We start from the raw sequence: 25,635 nt of genomic DNA, 5'->3' as shown, positions 1-25,635 counted from the left end.
GTCACGTTCGAATCTCCCACGTCACACCCACGTCACGTTCGAATATTCACGTCACACCCACGTCACGTTCGAATTTCCCACGTCACACCCACGTCACGTTCGAATCTCCCACGTCACGCCCACGTCACGTTCGGATCTCCCACGTCACACCCACGTCACACCCACGTCACGTTCGAATCACCCAACTCACGCCCACGCCACATTCGAATCTCCCACGTCACACCCACGTCACGTTCGAATCACCCACGTCACACCCACGTCACGTTCGAATCTCCCACGTCACACCCACGTCACTTTCGAATATTCTACATCACGCCCACGTCACGTTCGGATTTCCCACGTCACGCCCACGTCACGCCCACGTCACGCCCACGTCACGTTAGAATCTCCCACGTCACACCCACGTCACGTTCGAATATCTTACGTCACGCCCACGTCACACCCACGCCACGTTCGAATCTCCCACGTCACACCCACGTCACGTTGGAATATTCACGTCACACCCACGTCACGTTCGAATTTCCCACGTCACACCCACGTCACGTTCGAATCTCCCACGTCACAACCACGTCACGTTCGAATCTCCCACGTCACACCCAAGGCACGTTCGAATCTCCCGCGTCACACCCACGTCACGTTCGAATATTCACGTCACACCCACGTCACGTTCGAATCTCCCACGTCACGTTCGAATCACCCACGTCACACCCACCTCGCCTTCGAAGCACATATCGAGCAACCATGCTCCTGCCTTGCAACAGCCTCACACTGCTAGTGCCAAGGTGTGAGGACAGCTGGTGTAGGCTTGCGGAGGGGAGGCAAGGGAGCCGGGCACTCGTGCTGGGGGCTGTCCTAGGCATGCGGAGGCAACCTCTGCCTTCCCAGTGCTCTTCCTCTGAGCCCTGCTTGGTGGGGGAGCCTTGAAGCAGGGTAGCACACCCTCGCCAATTTCGAACCACCCAGGTCACGTTCGAATCTGCCACGTCACACCCAGGTCACGTTCGAATCTCCCACGTCACACCCACGTCACGTTCGAATTACACACGTCACGCCCACGTCACATTCGAATCTCCCACGTCACACCCACGTCACGTTCGAATCTGCCACGTCACACCCACGTCACGTTCGAATCTCCCACGTCACACCCACGTCACGTTCGAATTACACACGTCACGCCCACGTCACATTCGAATCTCCCACGTCACACCCACCTCACGTTCGAAAATCCCACGTCACACCCACGTCAAGTTCTAATCTCCCACGTCACGCCCACGTCACGTTCGAATTACACACGTCACGCCCACATCACGTTCGAATTACACACGTCACGCCCACATCACATTCGAATCTCCCACGTCACACCCACGTCACGTTCGAATCTCCCAGGTCACGTTCGAATCACCCACGTCACGCCCACGTCACGTTCGAATCTCCCACGTCACACCCACGTCACGTTCGAATTACACACGTCACGCCCACGTCACATTCGAATTTCCCACGTCACACCCACGTCACGTTCGAAACTCCCACGTCACACCCACGTCACGTTCGAAACTCCCACGTCACACCCACGTCACGTTCTAATCTCCCACGTCACGCCCACGTCACGTTCGAACCTCCCACGTCACGCCCACGTCACATTCGAATCTCCCACATCACACCCACGTCACGTTCGAATCTCCCACGTCACGTTCGAATCACCCACGTCACGCCCACGTCACGTTCGAATCTCCCACGTCACACCCAGGTCACGTTCGAAACTCCCACGTCACACCCACGTCACGTTCGAAACTCCCACGTCACGCCCACGTCACGTTCGAACCTCCCACGTCACGCTCACGTCACGTTCGAATCTCCCACGTCACGTTCGAATCACCCACATCACGTCCACGTCACGTTCGAATCTCCTACGTCACACCCACGTCACACCCACGTCACGTTCGAATCTCCCACGTCACGCCCACGTCACGTTCGAAACTCCCAAGTCACACCCACGTCACGTTCGAATATTCACGTCACACCCACGTCACATTCGAAGCACCCACGTCACAACCACCTTACGTTCGAAACACCCACGTCACACCCACGCCACGTTCGAATCTCCCACGTCACACCCACGTCACACCCACGTCACGTTCGAATATTCACGTCACACCCACGTCACGTTCGAATTTCCCACGTCACAACCAGCTAACGTTCGAATCTGCCACGTCACGCCCACGTCACTTTCGAATCTCCCACGTCACACCCACGTCACGTTCGAATCTCCCACGTCACACCCACGTCACGTTCGAATCTCCCACGTCACGTTCGAATCTCCCACTTCACACTCACGTCACGTTCGAATATCCTACGTCACGCCCACGTCACACCCAGGTCACGTTCGAATCTCCCACGTCACACCCACGTCACTTTCGAATCTCCCACGTCACACCCACGTCACGTTCGAATCTCCCACGTCACACCCACGTCACGTTCGAAACTCCCACGTCACACCCACGTCACGTTCGAATCTCCCACGTCACACCCATGTCACGTTCGAATCTCCCACGTCACGTTCGAATATCCTACGTCACGCCCAGGTCACGTTCGAAACACCCACGTCACACCCACGCCACGTTCGAATCTCCCACGTCACACTCACGTCACACCCACGTCACGTTCGAATATTCACGTCACACCCACGTCACGTTCGAATTTCCCACGTCACAACCACCTAACGTTCGAATCTGCCACGTCACGCCCACGTCACTTTCGAATCTCCCACGTCACACCCACGTCACGTTCGAATCTCCCACGTCACACCCACGTCACGTTCGAATCTCCCACGTCACGTTCGAATCTCCCACTTCACACTCACGTCACGTTCGAATATCCTACGTCACGCCCACGTCACGCGCACGTCACGTTCGAATCTCCCACGTCACACCCACGTCACTTTCGAATCTCCCACGTCACACCCACCTCGCCTTCGAAGCACATATCGAACAACCATGCTCCTCCCTTGCAACAGCCTCACACTGCTAGTGCCAAGGTGTGAGGACAGCTGGTGTAGGCTTGCGGAGGGGAGGCAAGGGAGCCGGGCACTCGTGCTGGGGGCTGTCCTAGGCATGCGGAGGCAACCTCTGCCTTCCCAGTGCTCTTCCTCTGAGCCCTGCTTGGTGGGGGAGCCTTGAAGCTGGGTGGCACACCCTCGCCAATTTCGAACCACCCAGGTCACGTTCGAATCTCCCAGGTCACACCCACGTCACGTTCGAAACTCCCACGTCACACCCAGGTCACGTTCGAAACTCCCACGTCACACCCACGTCACTTTCGAATCTCCCACGTCACACCCACGTCACATTCGAATCTCCCACGTCACACCCACGTCACATTCGAATTACCCACGTCACGCGCACGTCACATTCGAATCTCCCACGTCACACCCACGTCACGTTCGAATCTCCCACGTCACACCCACGTCACGTTCGAAACTCCCACGTCACACCCACGTCACGTTCGAATCTCCCACGTCACACCCATGTCACGTTCGAATCTCCCACGTCACGTTCGAATATCCTACGTCACGCCCAGGTCACGTTCGAAACACCCACGTCACACCCACGCCACGTTCGAATCTCCCACGTCACACCCACGTCACACCCACGTCACGTTCGAATATTCACGTCACACCCACGTCACGTTCGAATTTCCCACGTCACAACCACCTAACGTTCGAATCTGCCACGTCACGCCCACGTCACTTTCGAATCTCCCACGTCACACCCACGTCACGTTCGAATCTCCCACGTCACACCCACGTCACGTTCGAATCTCCCACGTCACGTTCGAATCTCCCACTTCACACTCACGTCACGTTCGAATATCCTACGTCACGCCCACGTCACGCGCACGTCACGTTCGAATCTCCCACGTCACACCCACGTCACTTTCGAATCTCCCACGTCACACCCACCTCGCCTTCGAAGCACATATCGAACAACCATGCTCCTGCTTTGCAACAGCCTCACACTGCTAGTGCCAAGGAGTGAGGACAGCTGGTGTAGGCTTGCGGAGGGGAGGCAAGGGAGCCGGGCACTCGTGCTGGGGGCTGTCCTAGGCATGCGGAGGCAACCTCTGCCTTCCCAGTGCTCTTGCCTCTGAGCCCTGCTTGGTGGGGGAGCCTTGAAGCAGGGTGGCACACCCACGCCAACTTCGAACCACCCAGGTCAAGTTCGAATCTGCCACGTCACACCCAGGTCACGTTCGAATCTCCCACGTCACGCCCACGTCACGTTCGAATCTCCAACTTCACACCCACGTCACTTTCGAATCTCCCACGTCACACCCACGTCACACCCACGTCAAGTTCGAATCTCCCACGTCACGCCCACGTCACGTTCGAATATTCACGTCACACCCACGTCACGTTCGAATTTCCCACGTCACACCCACGTCACGTTCGAATCTCCCACGTCACACCCACGTCACGTTCGAATCACCCACGTCACGCCCACGTCACGTTCGAATCTCCCACGTCACACCCACCTCACGTTCGAATCACCCACGTCACACCCAGGCCACGTTCGAATCTCCCACGTCACACCCACGTCACACCCACGTCACGTTCGAATCACCCACGTCACTACCACCTCACGTTCGAATTGCCACGTCACACCCAAGGCACGTTCGAATCTCCCACGTCACACCCACGTCACGTTCGAATCTCCCACGTCACGCCCACGTCACGTTCGAATCTCCAACGTCACACCCACGTCACTTTCGAATCTCCCACGTCACACCCACGTCACACCCACGTCAAGTTCGAATCTCCCACGTCACGCCCACGTCACGTTCGAATCTCCCACGTCACACCCACGTCACGTTCGAATATTCACGTCACACCCACGTCACGTTCGAATTTCCCACGTCACACCCACGTCACGTTCGAATCTCCCACGTCACGCCCACGTCACGTTCGGATCTCCCACGTCACACCCACGTCACACCCACGTCACGTTCGAATCACCCAACTCACGCCCACGCCACATTCGAATCTCCCACGTCACACCCACGTCACGTTCGAATCACCCACGTCACACCCACGTCACGTTCGAATCTCCCACGTCACACCCACGTCACTTTCGAATATTCTACATCACGCCCACGTCACGTTCGGATTTCCCACGTCACGCCCACGTCACGCCCACGTCACGCCCACGTCACGTTAGAATCTCCCACGTCACACCCACGTCACGTTCGAATATCTTACGTCACGCCCACGTCACACCCACGCCACGTTCGAATCTCCCACGTCACACCCACGTCACGTTGGAATATTCACGTCACACCCACGTCACGTTCGAATTTCCCACGTCACACCCACGTCACGTTCGAATCTCCCACGTCACAACCACGTCACGTTCGAATCTCCCACGTCACACCCAAGGCACGTTCGAATCTCCCGCGTCACACCCACGTCACGTTCGAATATTCACGTCACACCCACGTCACGTTCGAATCTCCCACGTCACGTTCGAATCACCCACGTCACACCCACCTCGCCTTCGAAGCACATATCGAGCAACCATGCTCCTGCCTTGCAACAGCCTCACACTGCTAGTGCCAAGGTGTGAGGACAGCTGGTGTAGGCTTGCGGAGGGGAGGCAAGGGAGCCGGGCACTCGTGCTGGGGGCTGTCCTAGGCATGCGGAGGCAACCTCTGCCTTCCCAGTGCTCTTCCTCTGAGCCCTGCTTGGTGGGGGAGCCTTGAAGCAGGGTAGCACACCCTCGCCAATTTCGAACCACCCAGGTCACGTTCGAATCTGCCACGTCACACCCAGGTCACGTTCGAATCTCCCACGTCACACCCACGTCACGTTCGAATTACACACGTCACGCCCACGTCACATTCGAATCTCCCACGTCACACCCACGTCACGTTCGAATCTGCCACGTCACACCCACGTCACGTTCGAATCTCCCACGTCACACCCACGTCACGTTCGAATTACACACGTCACGCCCACGTCACATTCGAATCTCCCACGTCACACCCACCTCACGTTCGAAAATCCCACGTCACACCCACGTCAAGTTCTAATCTCCCACGTCACGCCCACGTCACGTTCGAATTACACACGTCACGCCCACATCACGTTCGAATTACACACGTCACGCCCACATCACATTCGAATCTCCCACGTCACACCCACGTCACGTTCGAATCTCCCAGGTCACGTTCGAATCACCCACGTCACGCCCACGTCACGTTCGAATCTCCCACGTCACACCCACGTCACGTTCGAATTACACACGTCACGCCCACGTCACATTCGAATTTCCCACGTCACACCCACGTCACGTTCGAAACTCCCACGTCACACCCACGTCACGTTCGAAACTCCCACGTCACACCCACGTCACGTTCTAATCTCCCACGTCACGCCCACGTCACGTTCGAACCTCCCACGTCACGCCCACGTCACATTCGAATCTCCCACATCACACCCACGTCACGTTCGAATCTCCCACGTCACGTTCGAATCACCCACGTCACGCCCACGTCACGTTCGAATCTCCCACGTCACACCCAGGTCACGTTCGAAACTCCCACGTCACACCCACGTCACGTTCGAAACTCCCACGTCACGCCCACGTCACGTTCGAACCTCCCACGTCACGCTCACGTCACGTTCGAATCTCCCACGTCACGTTCGAATCACCCACATCACGTCCACGTCACGTTCGAATCTCCTACGTCACACCCACGTCACACCCACGTCACGTTCGAATCTCCCACGTCACGCCCACGTCACGTTCGAAACTCCCAAGTCACACCCACGTCACGTTCGAATATTCACGTCACACCCACGTCACATTCGAAGCACCCACGTCACAACCACCTTACGTTCGAAACACCCACGTCACACCCACGCCACGTTCGAATCTCCCACGTCACACCCACGTCACACCCACGTCACGTTCGAATATTCACGTCACACCCACGTCACGTTCGAATTTCCCACGTCACAACCAGCTAACGTTCGAATCTGCCACGTCACGCCCACGTCACTTTCGAATCTCCCACGTCACACCCACGTCACGTTCGAATCTCCCACGTCACACCCACGTCACGTTCGAATCTCCCACGTCACGTTCGAATCTCCCACTTCACACTCACGTCACGTTCGAATATCCTACGTCACGCCCACGTCACACCCAGGTCACGTTCGAATCTCCCACGTCACACCCACGTCACTTTCGAATCTCCCACGTCACACCCACGTCACGTTCGAATCTCCCACGTCACACCCACGTCACGTTCGAAACTCCCACGTCACACCCACGTCACGTTCGAATCTCCCACGTCACACCCATGTCACGTTCGAATCTCCCACGTCACGTTCGAATATCCTACGTCACGCCCAGGTCACGTTCGAAACACCCACGTCACACCCACGCCACGTTCGAATCTCCCACGTCACACTCACGTCACACCCACGTCACGTTCGAATATTCACGTCACACCCACGTCACGTTCGAATTTCCCACGTCACAACCACCTAACGTTCGAATCTGCCACGTCACGCCCACGTCACTTTCGAATCTCCCACGTCACACCCACGTCACGTTCGAATCTCCCACGTCACACCCACGTCACGTTCGAATCTCCCACGTCACGTTCGAATCTCCCACTTCACACTCACGTCACGTTCGAATATCCTACGTCACGCCCACGTCACGCGCACGTCACGTTCGAATCTCCCACGTCACACCCACGTCACTTTCGAATCTCCCACGTCACACCCACCTCGCCTTCGAAGCACATATCGAACAACCATGCTCCTCCCTTGCAACAGCCTCACACTGCTAGTGCCAAGGTGTGAGGACAGCTGGTGTAGGCTTGCGGAGGGGAGGCAAGGGAGCCGGGCACTCGTGCTGGGGGCTGTCCTAGGCATGCGGAGGCAACCTCTGCCTTCCCAGTGCTCTTCCTCTGAGCCCTGCTTGGTGGGGGAGCCTTGAAGCTGGGTGGCACACCCTCGCCAATTTCGAACCACCCAGGTCACGTTCGAATCTCCCAGGTCACACCCACGTCACGTTCGAAACTCCCACGTCACACCCAGGTCACGTTCGAAACTCCCACGTCACACCCACGTCACTTTCGAATCTCCCACGTCACACCCACGTCACATTCGAATCTCCCACGTCACACCCACGTCACATTCGAATTACCCACGTCACGCGCACGTCACATTCGAATCTCCCACGTCACACCCACGTCACGTTCGAATCTCCCACGTCACACCCACGTCACGTTCGAAACTCCCACGTCACACCCACGTCACGTTCGAATCTCCCACGTCACACCCATGTCACGTTCGAATCTCCCACGTCACGTTCGAATATCCTACGTCACGCCCAGGTCACGTTCGAAACACCCACGTCACACCCACGCCACGTTCGAATCTCCCACGTCACACCCACGTCACACCCACGTCACGTTCGAATATTCACGTCACACCCACGTCACGTTCGAATTTCCCACGTCACAACCACCTAACGTTCGAATCTGCCACGTCACGCCCACGTCACTTTCGAATCTCCCACGTCACACCCACGTCACGTTCGAATCTCCCACGTCACACCCACGTCACGTTCGAATCTCCCACGTCACGTTCGAATCTCCCACTTCACACTCACGTCACGTTCGAATATCCTACGTCACGCCCACGTCACGCGCACGTCACGTTCGAATCTCCCACGTCACACCCACGTCACTTTCGAATCTCCCACGTCACACCCACCTCGCCTTCGAAGCACATATCGAACAACCATGCTCCTGCTTTGCAACAGCCTCACACTGCTAGTGCCAAGGAGTGAGGACAGCTGGTGTAGGCTTGCGGAGGGGAGGCAAGGGAGCCGGGCACTCGTGCTGGGGGCTGTCCTAGGCATGCGGAGGCAACCTCTGCCTTCCCAGTGCTCTTGCCTCTGAGCCCTGCTTGGTGGGGGAGCCTTGAAGCAGGGTGGCACACCCACGCCAACTTCGAACCACCCAGGTCAAGTTCGAATCTCCAACGTCACACCCACGTCACTTTCGAATCTCCCACGTCACACCCACGTCACACCCACGTCAAGTTCGAATCTCCCACGTCACGCCCACGTCACGTTCGAATCTCCCACGTCACACCCACGTCACGTTCGAATATTCACGTCACACCCACGTCACGTTCGAATTTCCCACGTCACACCCACGTCACGTTCGAATCTCCCACGTCACGCCCACGTCACGTTCGGATCTCCCACGTCACACCCACGTCACACCCACGTCACGTTCGAATCACCCAACTCACGCCCACGCCACATTCGAATCTCCCACGTCACACCCACGTCACGTTCGAATCACCCACGTCACACCCACGTCACGTTCGAATCTCCCACGTCACACCCACGTCACTTTCGAATATTCTACATCACGCCCACGTCACGTTCGGATTTCCCACGTCACGCCCACGTCACGCCCACGTCACGCCCACGTCACGTTAGAATCTCCCACGTCACACCCACGTCACGTTCGAATATCTTACGTCACGCCCACGTCACACCCACGCCACGTTCGAATCTCCCACGTCACGCCCACGTCACGTTGGAATATTCACGTCACACCCACGTCACGTTCGAATTTCCCACGTCACACCCACGTCACGTTCGAATCTCCCACGTCACAACCACGTCACGTTCGAATCTCCCACGTCACACCCAAGGCACGTTCGAATCTCCCGCGTCACACCCACGTCACGTTCGAATATTCACGTCACACCCACGTCACGTTCGAATCTCCCACGTCACGTTCGAATCACCCACGTCACACCCACCTCGCCTTCGAAGCACATATCGAGCAACCATGCTCCTGCCTTGCAACAGCCTCACACTGCTAGTGCCAAGGTGTGAGGACAGCTGGTGTAGGCTTGCGGAGGGGAGGCAAGGGAGCCGGGCACTCGTGCTGGGGGCTGTCCTAGGCATGCGGAGGCAACCTCTGCCTTCCCAGTGCTCTTCCTCTGAGCCCTGCTTGGTGGGGGAGCCTTGAAGCAGGGTAGCACACCCTCGCCAATTTCGAACCACCCAGGTCACGTTCGAATCTGCCACGTCACACCCAGGTCACGTTCGAATCTCCCACGTCACACCCACGTCACGTTCGAATTACACACGTCACGCCCACGTCACATTCGAATCTCCCACGTCACACCCACGTCACGTTCGAATCTGCCACGTCACACCCACGTCACGTTCGAATCTCCCACGTCACACCCACGTCACGTTCGAATTACACACGTCACGCCCACGTCACATTCGAATCTCCCACGTCACACCCACCTCACGTTCGAAAATCCCACGTCACACCCACGTCAAGTTCTAATCTCCCACGTCACGCCCACGTCACGTTCGAATTACACACGTCACGCCCACATCACGTTCGAATTACACACGTCACGCCCACATCACATTCGAATCTCCCACGTCACACCCACGTCACGTTCGAATCTCCCAGGTCACGTTCGAATCACCCACGTCACGCCCACGTCACGTTCGAATCTCCCACGTCACACCCACGTCACGTTCGAATTACACACGTCACGCCCACGTCACATTCGAATTTCCCACGTCACACCCACGTCACGTTCGAAACTCCCACGTCACACCCACGTCACGTTCGAAACTCCCACGTCACACCCACGTCACGTTCTAATCTCCCACGTCACGCCCACGTCACGTTCGAACCTCCCACGTCACGCCCACGTCACATTCGAATCTCCCACATCACACCCACGTCACGTTCGAATCTCCCACGTCACGTTCGAATCACCCACGTCACGCCCACGTCACGTTCGAATCTCCCACGTCACACCCAGGTCACGTTCGAAACTCCCACGTCACACCCACGTCACGTTCGAAACTCCCACGTCACGCCCACGTCACGTTCGAACCTCCCACGTCACGCTCACGTCACGTTCGAATCTCCCACGTCACGTTCGAATCACCCACATCACGTCCACGTCACGTTCGAATCTCCTACGTCACACCCACGTCACACCCACGTCACGTTCGAATCTCCCACGTCACGCCCACGTCACGTTCGAAACTCCCAAGTCACACCCACGTCACGTTCGAATATTCACGTCACACCCACGTCACATTCGAAGCACCCACGTCACAACCACCTTACGTTCGAAACACCCACGTCACACCCACGCCACGTTCGAATCTCCCACGTCACACCCACGTCACACCCACGTCACGTTCGAATATTCACGTCACACCCACGTCACGTTCGAATTTCCCACGTCACAACCAGCTAACGTTCGAATCTGCCACGTCACGCCCACGTCACTTTCGAATCTCCCACGTCACACCCACGTCACGTTCGAATCTCCCACGTCACACCCACGTCACGTTCGAATCTCCCACGTCACGTTCGAATCTCCCACTTCACACTCACGTCACGTTCGAATATCCTACGTCACGCCCACGTCACACCCAGGTCACGTTCGAATCTCCCACGTCACACCCACGTCACTTTCGAATCTCCCACGTCACACCCACGTCACGTTCGAATCTCCCACGTCACACCCACGTCACGTTCGAAACTCCCACGTCACACCCACGTCACGTTCGAATCTCCCACGTCACACCCATGTCACGTTCGAATCTCCCACGTCACGTTCGAATATCCTACGTCACGCCCAGGTCACGTTCGAAACACCCACGTCACACCCACGCCACGTTCGAATCTCCCACGTCACACTCACGTCACACCCACGTCACGTTCGAATATTCACGTCACACCCACGTCACGTTCGAATTTCCCACGTCACAACCACCTAACGTTCGAATCTGCCACGTCACGCCCACGTCACTTTCGAATCTCCCACGTCACACCCACGTCACGTTCGAATCTCCCACGTCACACCCACGTCACGTTCGAATCTCCCACGTCACGTTCGAATCTCCCACTTCACACTCACGTCACGTTCGAATATCCTACGTCACGCCCACGTCACGCGCACGTCACGTTCGAATCTCCCACGTCACACCCACGTCACTTTCGAATCTCCCACGTCACACCCACCTCGCCTTCGAAGCACATATCGAACAACCATGCTCCTCCCTTGCAACAGCCTCACACTGCTAGTGCCAAGGTGTGAGGACAGCTGGTGTAGGCTTGCGGAGGGGAGGCAAGGGAGCCGGGCACTCGTGCTGGGGGCTGTCCTAGGCATGCGGAGGCAACCTCTGCCTTCCCAGTGCTCTTCCTCTGAGCCCTGCTTGGTGGGGGAGCCTTGAAGCTGGGTGGCACACCCTCGCCAATTTCGAACCACCCAGGTCACGTTCGAATCTCCCAGGTCACACCCACGTCACGTTCGAAACTCCCACGTCACACCCAGGTCACGTTCGAAACTCCCACGTCACACCCACGTCACTTTCGAATCTCCCACGTCACACCCACGTCACATTCGAATCTCCCACGTCACACCCACGTCACATTCGAATTACCCACGTCACGCGCACGTCACATTCGAATCTCCCACGTCACACCCACGTCACGTTCGAATCTCCCACGTCACACCCACGTCACGTTCGAAACTCCCACGTCACACCCACGTCACGTTCGAATCTCCCACGTCACACCCATGTCACGTTCGAATCTCCCACGTCACGTTCGAATATCCTACGTCACGCCCAGGTCACGTTCGAAACACCCACGTCACACCCACGCCACGTTCGAATCTCCCACGTCACACCCACGTCACACCCACGTCACGTTCGAATATTCACGTCACACCCACGTCACGTTCGAATTTCCCACGTCACAACCACCTAACGTTCGAATCTGCCACGTCACGCCCACGTCACTTTCGAATCTCCCACGTCACACCCACGTCACGTTCGAATCTCCCACGTCACACCCACGTCACGTTCGAATCTCCCACGTCACGTTCGAATCTCCCACTTCACACTCACGTCACGTTCGAATATCCTACGTCACGCCCACGTCACGCGCACGTCACGTTCGAATCTCCCACGTCACACCCACGTCACTTTCGAATCTCCCACGTCACACCCACCTCGCCTTCGAAGCACATATCGAACAACCATGCTCCTGCTTTGCAACAGCCTCACACTGCTAGTGCCAAGGAGTGAGGACAGCTGGTGTAGGCTTGCGGAGGGGAGGCAAGGGAGCCGGGCACTCGTGCTGGGGGCTGTCCTAGGCATGCGGAGGCAACCTCTGCCTTCCCAGTGCTCTTGCCTCTGAGCCCTGCTTGGTGGGGGAGCCTTGAAGCAGGGTGGCACACCCACGCCAACTTCGAACCACCCAGGTCAAGTTCGAATCTGCCACGTCACACCCAGGTCACGTTCGAATCTCCCACGTCACGCCCACGTCACGTTCGAATCTCCAACTTCACACCCACGTCACTTTCGAATCTCCCACGTCACACCCACGTCACACCCACGTCAAGTTCGAATCTCCCACGTCACGCCCACGTCACGTTCGAATATTCACGTCACACCCACGTCACGTTCGAATTTCCCACGTCACACCCACGTCACGTTCGAATCTCCCACGTCACACCCACGTCACGTTCGAATCACCCACGTCACGCCCACGTCACGTTCGAATCTCCCACGTCACACCCACCTCACGTTCGAATCACCCACGTCACACCCAGGCCACGTTCGAATCTCCCACGTCACACCCACGTCACACCCACGTCACGTTCGAATCACCCACGTCACTACCACCTCACGTTCGAATTGCCACGTCACACCCAAGGCACGTTCGAATCTCCCACGTCACACCCACGTCACGTTCGAATCTCCCACGTCACGCCCACGTCACGTTCGAATCTCCAACGTCACACCCACGTCACTTTCGAATCTCCCACGTCACACCCACGTCACACCCACGTCAAGTTCGAATCTCCCACGTCACGCCCACGTCACGTTCGAATCTCCCACGTCACACCCACGTCACGTTCGAATATTCACGTCACACCCACGTCACGTTCGAATTTCCCACGTCACACCCACGTCACGTTCGAATCTCCCACGTCACGCCCACGTCACGTTCGGATCTCCCACGTCACACCCACGTCACACCCACGTCACGTTCGAATCACCCAACTCACGCCCACGCCACATTCGAATCTCCCACGTCACACCCACGTCACGTTCGAATCACCCACGTCACACCCACGTCACGTTCGAATCTCCCACGTCACACCCACGTCACTTTCGAATATTCTACATCACGCCCACGTCACGTTCGGATTTCCCACGTCACGCCCACGTCACGCCCACGTCACGCCCACGTCACGTTAGAATCTCCCACGTCACACCCACGTCACGTTCGAATATCTTACGTCACGCCCACGTCACACCCACGCCACGTTCGAATCTCCCACGTCACACCCACGTCACGTTGGAATATTCACGTCACACCCACGTCACGTTCGAATTTCCCACGTCACACCCACGTCACGTTCGAATCTCCCACGTCACAACCACGTCACGTTCGAATCTCCCACGTCACACCCAAGGCACGTTCGAATCTCCCGCGTCACACCCACGTCACGTTCGAATATTCACGTCACACCCACGTCACGTTCGAATCTCCCACGTCACGTTCGAATCACCCACGTCACACCCACCTCGCCTTCGAAGCACATATCGAGCAACCATGCTCCTGCCTTGCAACAGCCTCACACTGCTAGTGCCAAGGTGTGAGGACAGCTGGTGTAGGCTTGCGGAGGGGAGGCAAGGGAGCCGGGCACTCGTGCTGGGGGCTGTCCTAGGCATGCGGAGGCAACCTCTGCCTTCCCAGTGCTCTTCCTCTGAGCCCTGCTTGGTGGGGGAGCCTTGAAGCAGGGTAGCACACCCTCGCCAATTTCGAACCACCCAGGTCACGTTCGAATCTGCCACGTCACACCCAGGTCACGTTCGAATCTCCCACGTCACACCCACGTCACGTTCGAATTACACACGTCACGCCCACGTCACATTCGAATCTCCCACGTCACACCCACGTCACGTTCGAATCTGCCACGTCACACCCACGTCACGTTCGAATCTCCCACGTCACACCCACGTCACGTTCGAATTACACACGTCACGCCCACGTCACATTCGAATCTCCCACGTCACACCCACCTCACGTTCGAAAATCCCACGTCACACCCACGTCAAGTTCTAATCTCCCACGTCACGCCCACGTCACGTTCGAATTACACACGTCACGCCCACATCACGTTCGAATTACACACGTCACGCCCACATCACATTCGAATCTCCCACGTCACACCCACGTCACGTTCGAATCTCCCAGGTCACGTTCGAATCACCCACGTCACGCCCACGTCACGTTCGAATCTCCCACGTCACACCCACGTCACGTTCGAATTACACACGTCACGCCCACGTCACATTCGAATTTCCCACGTCACACCCACGTCACGTTCGAAACTCCCACGTCACACCCACGTCACGTTCGAAACTCCCACGTCACACCCACGTCACGTTCTAATCTCCCACGTCACGCCCACGTCACGTTCGAACCTCCCACGTCACGCCCACGTCACATTCGAATCTCCCACATCACACCCACGTCACGTTCGAATCTCCCACGTCACGTTCGAATCACCCACGTCACGCCCACGTCACGTTCGAATCTCCCACGTCACACCCAGGTCACGTTCGAAACTCCCACGTCACACCCACGTCACGTTCGAAACTCCCACGTCACGCCCACGTCACGTTCGAACCTCCCACGTCACGCTCACGTCACGTTCGAATCTCCCACGTCACGTTCGAATCACCCACATCACGTCCACGTCACGTTCGAATCTCCTACGTCACACCCACGTCACACCCACGTCACGTTCGAATCTCCCACGTCACGCCCACGTCACGTTCGAAACTCCCAAGTCACACCCACGTCACGTTCGAATATTCACGTCACACCCACGTCACATTCGAAGCACCCACGTCACAACCACCTTACGTTCGAAACACCCACGTCACACCCACGCCACGTTCGAATCTCCCACGTCACACCCACGTCACACCCACGTCACGTTCGAATATTCACGTCACACCCACGTCACGTTCGAATTTCCCACGTCACAACCAGCTAACGTTCGAATCTGCCACGTCACGCCCACGTCACTTTCGAATCTCCCACGTCACACCCACGTCACGTTCGAATCTCCCACGTCACACCCACGTCACGTTCGAATCTCCCACGTCACGTTCGAATCTCCCACTTCACACTCACGTCACGTTCGAATATCCTACGTCACGCCCACGTCACACCCAGGTCACGTTCGAATCTCCCACGTCACACCCACGTCACTTTCGAATCTCCCACGTCACACCCACGTCACGTTCGAATCTCCCACGTCACACCCACGTCACGTTCGAAACTCCCACGTCACACCCACGTCACGTTCGAATCTCCCACGTCACACCCATGTCACGTTCGAATCTCCCACGTCACGTTCGAATATCCTACGTCACGCCCAGGTCACGTTCGAAACACCCACGTCACACCCACGCCACGTTCGAATCTCCCACGTCACACCCACGTCACACCCACGTCACGTTCGAATATTCACGTCACACCCACGTCACGTTCGAATTTCCCACGTCACAACCACCTAACGTTCGAATCTGCCACGTCACGCCCACGTCACTTTCGAATCTCCCACGTCACACCCACGTCACGTTCGAATCTCCCACGTCACACCCACGTCACGTTCGAATCTCCCACGTCACGTTCGAATCTCCCACTTCACACTCACGTCACGTTCGAATATCCTACGTCACGCCCACGTCACGCGCACGTCACGTTCGAATCTCCCACGTCACACCCACGTCACTTTCGAATCTCCCACGTCACACCCACCTCGCCTTCGAAGCACATATCGAACAACCATGCTCCTCCCTTGCAACAGCCTCACACTGCTAGTGCCAAGGTGTGAGGACAGCTGGTGTAGGCTTGCGGAGGGGAGGCAAGGGAGCCGGGCACTCGTGCTGGGGGCTGTCCTAGGCATGCGGAGGCAACCTCTGCCTTCCCAGTGCTCTTCCTCTGAGCCCTGCTTGGTGGGGGAGCCTTGAAGCTGGGTGGCACACCCTCGCCAATTTCGAACCACCCAGGTCACGTTCGAATCTCCCAGGTCACACCCACGTCACGTTCGAAACTCCCACGTCACACCCAGGTCACGTTCGAAACTCCCACGTCACACCCACGTCACTTTCGAATCTCCCACGTCACACCCACGTCACATTCGAATCTCCCACGTCACACCCACGTCACATTCGAATTACCCACGTCACGCGCACGTCACATTCGAATCTCCCACGTCACACCCACGTCACGTTCGAATCTCCCACGTCACACCCACGTCACGTTCGAAACTCCCACGTCACACCCACGTCACGTTCGAATCTCCCACGTCACACCCATGTCACGTTCGAATCTCCCACGTCACGTTCGAATATCCTACGTCACGCCCAGGTCACGTTCGAAACACCCACGTCACACCCACGCCACGTTCGAATCTCCCACGTCACACCCACGTCACACCCACGTCACGTTCGAATATTCACGTCACACCCACGTCACGTTCGAATTTCCCACGTCACAACCACCTAACGTTCGAATCTGCCACGTCACGCCCACGTCACTTTCGAATCTCCCACGTCACACCCACGTCACGTTCGAATCTCCCACGTCACACCCACGTCACGTTCGAATCTCCCACGTCACGTTCGAATCTCCCACTTCACACTCACGTCACGTTCGAATATCCTACGTCACGCCCACGTCACGCGCACGTCACGTTCGAATCTCCCACGTCACACCCACGTCACTTTCGAATCTCCCACGTCACACCCACCTCGCCTTCGAAGCACATATCGAACAACCATGCTCCTGCTTTGCAACAGCCTCACACTGCTAGTGCCAAGGAGTGAGGACAGCTGGTGTAGGCTTGCGGAGGGGAGGCAAGGGAGCCGGGCACTCGTGCTGGGGGCTGTCCTAGGCATGCGGAGGCAACCTCTGCCTTCCCAGTGCTCTTGCCTCTGAGCCCTGCTTGGTGGGGGAGCCTTGAAGCAGGGTGGCACACCCACGCCAACTTCGAACCACCCAGGTCAAGTTCGAATCTCCAACGTCACACCCACGTCACTTTCGAATCTCCCACGTCACACCCACGTCACACCCACGTCAAGTTCGAATCTCCCACGTCACGCCCACGTCACGTTCGAATCTCCCACGTCACACCCACGTCACGTTCGAATATTCACGTCACACCCACGTCACGTTCGAATTTCCCACGTCACACCCACGTCACGTTCGAATCTCCCACGTCACGCCCACGTCACGTTCGGATCTCCCACGTCACACCCACGTCACACCCACGTCACGTTCGAATCACCCAACTCACGCCCACGCCACATTCGAATCTCCCACGTCACACCCACGTCACGTTCGAATCACCCACGTCACACCCACGTCACGTTCGAATCTCCCACGTCACACCCACGTCACTTTCGAATATTCTACATCACGCCCACGTCACGTTCGGATTTCCCACGTCACGCCCACGTCACGCCCACGTCACGCCCACGTCACGTTAGAATCTCCCACGTCACACCCACGTCACGTTCGAATATCTTACGTCACGCCCACGTCACACCCACGTCACGTTCGAATCTCCCACGTCACGCCCACGTCACGTTCGAATCTCCCACGTCACACCCACGTCACGTTCGAAACTCCCACGTCACACCCACGTCACGTTCGAATCTCCCACGTCACACCCACGTCACGTTCGAATTACACACGTCACGCCCACGTCACATTCGAATCTCCCACGTCACACCCACGTCACGTTCGAATCTCCCACGTCACGTTCGAATCACCCACGTCACGCCCACGCCACGTTCGAATCTCCCACGTCACACCCACGTCACGTTCGAATCTCCCACGTCACACCCACGTCACTTTCGAATCTCCCACGTCACACCCACGTCACGTTCGAATCTCCCACGTCACACCCACGTCACTTTCGAATCTCCCACGTCACACCCACCTCGCCTTCGAAGCACATATCGAACAACCATGCTCCTCCCTTGCAACAGCCTCACAGTGCTAGTGCCAAGGTGTGAGGACAGCTGGTGTAGGCTTGCGGAGGGGAGGCAAGGGAGCCGGGCACTCGTGCTGGGGGCTGTCCTAGGCATGCGGAGGCAACCTCTGCCTTCCCAGTGCTCTTCCTCTGAGCCCTGCTTGGTGGGGGAGCCTTGAAGCTGGGTGGCACACCCTCGCCAATTTCGAACCACCCAGGTCACGTTCGAATCTCCCAGGTCACACCCACGTCACGTTCGAAACTCCCACGTCACACCCACGTCACGTTCTAATCTCCCACGTCACGCCCACATCACATTCGAATCTCCCACGTCACACCCACGTCACGTTCGAATTACACACGTCACGTTCGAATCTCCCACGTCACATCCACGTCACGTTCGAATTACACACCTCACGCCCACGTCACATTCGAATCTCCCACGTCACACCCACGTCACGTTCTAATCTCCCACGTCACACCCAAGGCACGTTCGAATCTCCCGCGTCACACCCACGCCACGTTCGAATCTCCCACGTCACACCCACGTCACGTTCGAATCTCCCACGTCACGTTCGAATCACCCACGTCACACCCACCTCGCCTTCGAAGCACATATCGAGCAACCATGCTCCTGCCTTGCAACAGCCTCACACTGCTAGTGCCAAGGTGTGAGGACAGCTGGTGTAGGCTTGCGGAGGGGAGGCAAGGGAGCCGGGCACTCGTGCTGGGGGCTGTCCTAGGCATGCGGAGGCAACCTCTGCCTTCCCAGTGCTCTTCCTCTGAGCCCTGCTTGGTGGGGGAGCCTTGAAGCAGGGTAGCACACCCTCGCCAATTTCGAACCACCCAGGTCACGTTCGAATCTGCCACGTCACACCCACGTCACGTTCGAATCTCCCACGTCACACCCACGTCACGTTCGAATTACACACGTCACGCCCACGTCACATTCGAATCTCCCACGTCACACCCACGTCACGTTCGAATCTGCCACGTCACACCCACGTCACGTTCGAATCTCCCACGTCACACCCACGTCACGTTCGAATTAACCACGTCACGCCCACGTCACATTCGAATCTCCCACGTCACACCCACCTCACGTTCGAAAATCCCACGTCACACCCACGTCAAGTTCTAATCTCCCACGTCACGCCCACGTCACGTTCGAATTACACACGTCACGCCCACATCACGTTCGAATTACACACGTCACGCCCACATCACATTCGAATCTCCCACGTCACACCCACGTCACGTTCGAATCTCCCAGGTCACGTTCGAATCACCCACGTCACGCCCACGTCACGTTCGAATCTCCCACGTCACACCCACGTCACGTTCGAATTACACACGTCACGCCCACGTCACATTCGAATTTCCCACGTCACACCCACGTCACGTTCGAAACTCCCACGTCACACCCACGTCACGTTCGAAACTCCCACGTCACACCCACGTCACGTTCTAATCTCCCACGTCACGCCCACGTCACGTTCGAACCTCCCACGTCACGCCCACGTCACATTCGAATCTCCCACATCACACCCACGTCACGTTCGAATCTCCCACGTCACGTTCGAATCACCCACGTCACGCCCACGTCACGTTCGAATCTCCCACGTCACACCCAGGTCACGTTCGAAACTCCCACGTCACACCCACGTCACGTTCGAAACTCCCACGTCACGCCCACGTCACGTTCGAACCTCCCACGTCACGCTCACGTCACGTTCGAATCTCCCACGTCACGTTCGAATCACCCACATCACGTCCACGTCACGTTCGAATCTCCTACGTCACACCCACGTCACACCCACGTCACGTTCGAATCTCCCACGTCACGCCCACGTCACGTTCGAAACTCCCAAGTCACACCCACGTCACGTTCGAATATTCACGTCACACCCACGTCACATTCGAAGCACCCACGTCACAACCACCTTACGTTCGAAACACCCACGTCACACCCACGCCACGTTCGAATCTCCCACGTCACACCCACGTCACACCCACGTCACGTTCGAATATTCACGTCACACCCACGTCACGTTCGAATTTCCCACGTCACAACCAGCTAACGTTCGAATCTGCCACGTCACGCCCACGTCACTTTCGAATCTCCCACGTCACACCCACGTCACGTTCGAATCTCCCACGTCACACCCACGTCACGTTCGAATCTCCCACGTCACGTTCGAATCTCCCACTTCACACTCACGTCACGTTCGAATATCCTACGTCACGCCCACGTCACACCCAGGTCACGTTCGAATCTCCCACGTCACACCCACGTCACTTTCGAATCTCCCACGTCACACCCACGTCACGTTCGAATCTCCCACGTCACACCCACGTCACGTTCGAAACTCCCACGTCACACCCACGTCACGTTCGAATCTCCCACGTCACACCCATGTCACGTTCGAATCTCCCACGTCACGTTCGAATATCCTACGTCACGCCCAGGTCACGTTCGAAACACCCACGTCACACCCACGCCACGTTCGAATCTCCCACGTCACACCCACGTCACACCCACGTCACGTTCGAATATTCACGTCACACCCACGTCACGTTCGAATCTCCCACGTCACACCCACGTCACGTTCGAATCTCCCACGTCACGTTCGAATCTCCCACTTCACACTCACGTCACGTTCGAATATCCTACGTCACGCCCACGTCACGCGCACGTCACGTTCGAATCTCCCACGTCACACCCACGTCACTTTCGAATCTCCCACGTCACACCCACCTCGCCTTCGAAGCACATATCGAACAACCATGCTCCTCCCTTGCAACAGCCTCACACTGCTAGTGCCAAGGTGTGAGGACAGCTGGTGTAGGCTTGCGGAGGGGAGGCAAGGGAGCCGGGCACTCGTGCTGGGGGCTGTCCTAGGCATGCGGAGGCAACCTCTGCCTTCCCAGTGCTCTTCCTCTGAGCCCTGCTTGGTGGGGGAGCCTTGAAGCTGGGTGGCACACCCTCGCCAATTTCGAACCACCCAGGTCACGTTCGAATCTCCCAGGTCACACCCACGTCACGTTCGAAACTCCCACGTCACACCCAGGTCACGTTCGAAACTCCCACGTCACACCCACGTCACTTTCGAATCTCCCACGTCACACCCACGTCACATTCGAATCTCCCACGTCACACCCACGTCACATTCGAATTACCCACGTCACGCGCACGTCACATTCGAATCTCCCACGTCACACCCACGTCACGTTCGAATCTCCCACGTCACACCCACGTCACGTTCGAAACTCCCACGTCACACCCACGTCACGTTCGAATCTCCCACGTCACACCCATGTCACGTTCGAATCTCCCACGTCACGTTCGAATATCCTACGTCACGCCCAGGTCACGTTCGAAACACCCACGTCACACCCACGCCACGTTCGAATCTCCCACGTCACACCCACGTCACACCCACGTCACGTTCGAATATTCACGTCACACCCACGTCACGTTCGAATTTCCCACGTCACAACCACCTAACGTTCGAATCTGCCACGTCACGCCCACGTCACTTTCGAATCTCCCACGTCACACCCACGTCACGTTCGAATCTCCCACGTCACGTTCGAATCTCCCACTTCACACTCACGTCACGTTCGAATATCCTACGTCACGCCCACGTCACGCGCACGTCACGTTCGAATCTCCCACGTCACACCCACGTCACTTTCGAATCTCCCACGTCACACCCACCTCGCCTTCGAAGCACATATCGAACAACCATGCTCCTGCTTTGCAACAGCCTCACACTGCTAGTGCCAAGGAGTGAGGACAGCTGGTGTAGGCTTGCGGAGGGGAGGCAAGGGAGCCGGGCACTCGTGCTGGGGGCTGTCCTAGGCATGCGGAGGCAACCTCTGCCTTCCCAGTGCTCTTGCCTCTGAGCCCTGCTTGGTGGGGGAGCCTTGAAGCAGGGTGGCACACCCACGCCAACTTCGAACCACCCAGGTCAAGTTCGAATCTGCCACGTCACACCCAGGTCACGTTCGAATCTCCCACGTCACGCCCACGTCACGTTCGAATCTCCAACTTCACACCCACGTCACTTTCGAATCTCCCACGTCACACCCACGTCACACCCACGTCAAGTTCGAATCTCCCACGTCACGCCCACGTCACGTTCGAATATTCACGTCACACCCACGTCACGTTCGAATTTCCCACGTCACACCCACGTCACGTTCGAATCTCCCACGTCACACCCACGTCACGTTCGAATCACCCACGTCACGCCCACGTCACGTTCGAATCTCCCACGTCACACCCACCTCACGTTCGGATCTCCCACGTCACACCCACGTCACACCCACGTCACGTTCGAATCACCCACGTCACGCCCACGTCACGTTCGAATCTCCCACGTCACACCCAGGCCACGTTCGAATCTCCCACGTCACACCCACGTCACACCCACGTCACGTTCGAATCACCCACGTCACAACCACCTCACGTTCGAATTGCCACGTCACACCCAAGGCACGTTCGAATCTCCCACGTCACACCCACGTCACGTTCGAATCTCCCACGTCACGCCCACGTCACGTTCGAATCTCCAACGTCACACCCACGTCACTTTCGAATCTCCCACGTCACACCCACGTCACACCCACGTCAAGTTCGAATCTCCCACGTCACGCCCACGTCACGTTCGAATCTCCCACGTCACACCCACGTCACGTTCGAATATTCACGTCACACCCACGTCACGTTCGAATTTCCCACGTCACACCCACGTCACGTTCGAATCTCCCACGTCACGCCCACGTCACGTTCGGATCTCCCACGTCACACCCACGTCACACCCACGTCACGTTCGAATCACCCAACTCACGCCCACGCCACATTCGAATCTCCCACGTCACACCCACGTCACGTTCGAATCACCCACGTCACACCCACGTCACGTTCGAATCTCCCACGTCACACCCACGTCACTTTCGAATATTCTACATCACGCCCACGTCACGTTCGGATTTCCCACGTCACGCCCACGTCACGCCCACGTCACGCCCACGTCACGTTAGAATCTCCCACGTCACACCCACGTCACGTTCGAATATCTTACGTCACGCCCACGTCACACCCACGCCACGTTCGAATCTCCCACGTCACACCCACGTCACGTTGGAATATTCACGTCACACCCACGTCACGTTCGAATTTCCCACGTCACACCCACGTCACGTTCGAATCTCCCACGTCACAACCACGTCACGTTCGAATCTCCCACGTCACACCCAAGGCACGTTCGAATCTCCCGCGTCACACCCACGTCACGTTCGAATATTCACGTCACACCCACGTCACGTTCGAATCTCCCACGTCACGCGCACGTCACGTTCGAATCTCCCACGTCACACCCACCTCGCCTTCGAAGCACATATCGAACAACCATGCTCCTCCCTTGCAACAGCCTCACACTGCTAGTGCCAAGGAGTGAGGACAGCTGGTGTAGGCTTGCGGAGGGGAGGCAAGGGAGCCGGGCACTCGTGCTGGGGGCTGTCCTAGGCATGCGGAGGCAACCTCTGCCTTCCCAGTGCTCTTGCCTCTGAGCCCTGCTTGGTGGGGGAGCCTTGAAGCAGGGTGGCACACCCTCGCCAATTTCGAACCACCCAGGTCACGTTCGAATCTGCCACGCCACACCCAGGTCACGTTCGAATCTCCCACGTCACACCCACGTCACGTTCGAAACTCCCACGTCACACCCACGTCACGTTCGAATATTCACGTCACACCCACGTCACGTTCGAATCTCCCACGTCACACCCCCGTCACGTTCGAATCACACACGTCACACCCACGTTACGCCCACGTCACGGTCGAATCACCCACGTCACGCCCACGTCACGTTCCAAACACCCACGTAACACCCACGACACGTTCGAATCACCCATGTCACACCCACGTCACGTTCGAATCACCACGTCACACCCACGACATGTTCGAATCACCCACGTCACACCCACGTCACGTTCGAATCTCCCACGTCATACCCACGTCACACCCACGTCACGTTCCAAACACCCACGTCACGCGCACGTCACATTCGAATCTCCCACGTCACACCCACGTCACGTTCGAATCTCCCACGTCACGTTCTAAACTCCCACGTCACACCCACGTCACGTTCGAATCTGCCACGTCACACCCACGTCACGTTCGAAACTCCCACGTCACACCCACGTCACGTTCGAATCTCCCACGTCACACCCACGTCACGTTCGAAACTCCCACGTCACACCCACGTCACGTTCGAATCTCCCACGTCACACCCACGTCACGTTCGAATTACACACGTCACGCCCACGTCACTTTCGAATCTCCCACGTCACACCCACGTCACGTTCGAAACTCCCACGTCACACCCACGTCACGTTCGAATCTCCCACGTCACACCCACGTCACGTTCGAATTACCCACGTCACGCCCACGTCACATTCGAATCACCCAC

Source organism: Apteryx mantelli, chromosome 8 (assembly GCF_036417845.1).
Source record: "Apteryx mantelli isolate bAptMan1 chromosome 8, bAptMan1.hap1, whole genome shotgun sequence".
Taxonomy (NCBI): Eukaryota; Metazoa; Chordata; class Aves; order Apterygiformes; family Apterygidae; genus Apteryx; species Apteryx mantelli.
The sequence above is the reverse complement of the archived record's forward strand: the minus strand, read 5'-3'. Positions refer to the sequence as shown.